The sequence below is a fragment of the Coregonus lavaretus genome (assembly GCF_964263955.1).
Source record: "Coregonus lavaretus genome assembly, chromosome: 4".
In the NCBI taxonomy this organism is placed as follows: Eukaryota; Metazoa; Chordata; class Actinopteri; order Salmoniformes; family Salmonidae; genus Coregonus; species Coregonus lavaretus.
Genome location: NC_139991.1, coordinates 42,757,968 through 42,760,864, shown reverse-complemented (window position 1 = coordinate 42,760,864; position 2,897 = coordinate 42,757,968).

The window sequence follows — 2,897 nt, the reverse complement described above, 5'->3', positions numbered from 1 at the left end:
AGAGAGAGAGAGAGAGAGAGAGAGAGAATCACAGCGCAGGCAGGACTATGACTCCGTTATTAATAGAAGTAAGGAAGTGCAGGTTAAATCCCTCAAACATAGAAATGTAACATATAGAGAGATCACATTTTAAAAACCTACGCACCACTCTGTGATATATTGTCTTTCTTTTCCAATGCAATATACTGTAGATTAAATGTGACAAAGAATTAAATTGTCTTTTCTCGTATCTAGTACATTCTATCTCTATGTTCTCAAGAGAAGACGTAGCCGCACCATATGGGAACAGTTCATTATTTGTCAAGGGTGAATTATCACCTCATGAGAATCAAAGGAGCTGGGCTGAGCGTTTTAATATAAGGCTAAAAGTCTATGCCGTGCATAGGCTTCTGATGGAAATTCTTCAAGGTCCTTGATTAAGGTGTTGATTGATGTACCTTTCACAATTGTTCACCTTTTATGTTTTGTAATGAAACAGAAAGGATTCCTTTTGGAGTAGCATGTCCTATTACAATGGAAGAAATGTGGATGTATAGTCTGGACTAGAGTTGCAGAACTACTGGCAATTGTTGGTAATTAACAGGTAATCTATGGCAATCTATGGTAACTTTGGTAATTTATACTGAAATAACTTTCATATGTATTCAGACTTTATATCTGTGTCCATATTGTCCAAGAGTTTCTAGTGGATAGACCATATAATTCAAGAGAAAACAGTATAATTAATGATTAAAGCATCTAATCAACAATTACATATTTTCCAATGAACTCTGCAAGTCCTCCAACTATTGACTTTTTTCACAACTGCAACCAGTTTGGCATCAAAACACTTACAACAAATACATATTGACTGGGTAAAATAAATAAAAGTGTGTAAAAAAAAAAAGAAGGATATTTTATGCTGAAACCCTCATATATATTCAACAAAAATATAAACGCAACATGCAACAATTTCAAAGATCTTACTTAGTTACAGTTCATATGAGGAAATCAGTCAATTTAAATAAATTCATTAGGCCCTAACCTATGGATTTCACATGACTGGGAATACAGCATCTGATGGTCACAGATACCTTTAAAAAAATGGGCCTCACAATGGGCCTCAGGAACTCGTCACGGTATTTTTGTGCATTAAAATTGCCATCGATAAACTGAATTGTGTTCGTTGACCGTAGCTTATGCCTGCCCATACCATAACCCCACCGCCACCATTGGGCACAACATTGACATCAGAAATCTGCTCGCCCACACGACGCCATACACATGGTCTGCAGTTGTGAGGCCGGTTGGATGTACTGCCAAATTCTCTAAAACTAAGTTGGAGGCGGCTGATGGTAGAGAAATTAACATTCAATTCTCTGGCAACGGCTCTGGTGGACATTCCTGCAGTCAGCATGCTAATTACACGCTCCCTCAAAACTTGAGACATCTGTGGCATTGTGTTGTGTGACAAAACTGCACATTTTAGAGTGGCCTTTTATTGTCCCCAGCACAAGGTGCACCTGTGTCATGATTATGCTGTTTAATCAGCTTATTGATATGCCACACCTGTCAGGTGGATAGATTATCATGGCAAAGGAGAAATGCTCACTAACAGGGGTGTAAACAAATTTGTGCACAAAATGTGAGAATAATAAGGTTTTTGTGCGTCTGGAAAATGTTTGGGATCTTTTATTTCAGCTCATGAAACATGGGACCAACACTTTACATGTTGCATTTATATTTTTGTTCAGTATAAAACACCAACGGTATTCACTAAGTTGATGGGTTATATTTAGGATAATGTTTTACAGTTTGTCATTCTATTTTGTATATTAAAATTGTCTTAATTTATTATTCTATATACTTTACATGTTATGAAAATTCCATAAAATCCTGAGAGTTTCCAAAATTCCGGTAGTATACTGGTCAACTTAGAAAGTTACCAGTAATATACACTACCTTTGCAACCCTAGTCTGGAAATACAGTGGGGAGTACAAGTATTTGATACACTGCCGATTTTGCAGGTTTTCCTACTTACAAAGCATGTAGAGGTCTGTAATTTTTATCATAGGTACACTTCAACTGTGAGAGACGGAATCTAAAACAAAAATCCAGAAAATCACATTGTATGATTTTTAAGTAATTAATTTGCATTTTATTGCATGACATAAGTATTTGATCACCTACCAACCAGTAAGAATTCCGGCTCTCACAGACCTGTTAGTTTTTCTTTAAGAAGCCCTCCTGTTCTCCACTCATTACCTGTATTAACTGCACCTGTTTGAACTCGTTACCTGTATAAAAGACACCTGTCCACACACTCAATCAAACAGACTCCAACCTCTCCACAATGGCCAAGACCAGAGAGCTGTGTAAGGACATCAGGGATAAAATTGTAGACCTGCACAAGGCTGGGATGGGCTACAGGACAATAGGCAAGCAGCTTGGTGAGAAGGCAACAACTGTTGGCGCAATTATTAGAAAATGGAAGAAGTTCAAGATGACGGTCAATCGGTCTGGGGCTCCATGCAAGATCTCACCTCGTGGGGCATCAATGATCATGAGGAAGGTGAGGGATCAGCCCAGAACTACACGGCAGGACCTGGTCAATGACCTGAAGAGAGCTGGGACCACAGTCTCAAAGAAAACCATTAGTAACACACTACGCCGTCATGGATTAAAATCCTGCAGCGCACGCAAGGTCCCCCTGCTCAAGCCAGCGCATGTCCAGGCCCATCTGAAGTATGCCAATGACCATCTGGATGATCCAGAGGAGGAATGGGAGAAGGTCATGTGGTCTGATGAGACAAAAATAGAGCTTTTTGGTCTAAACTCCACTCGCCGTGTTTGGAGGAAGAAGAAGGATGAGTACAACCCCAAGAACACCATCCCAACCGTGAAGCATGGAGGTGGA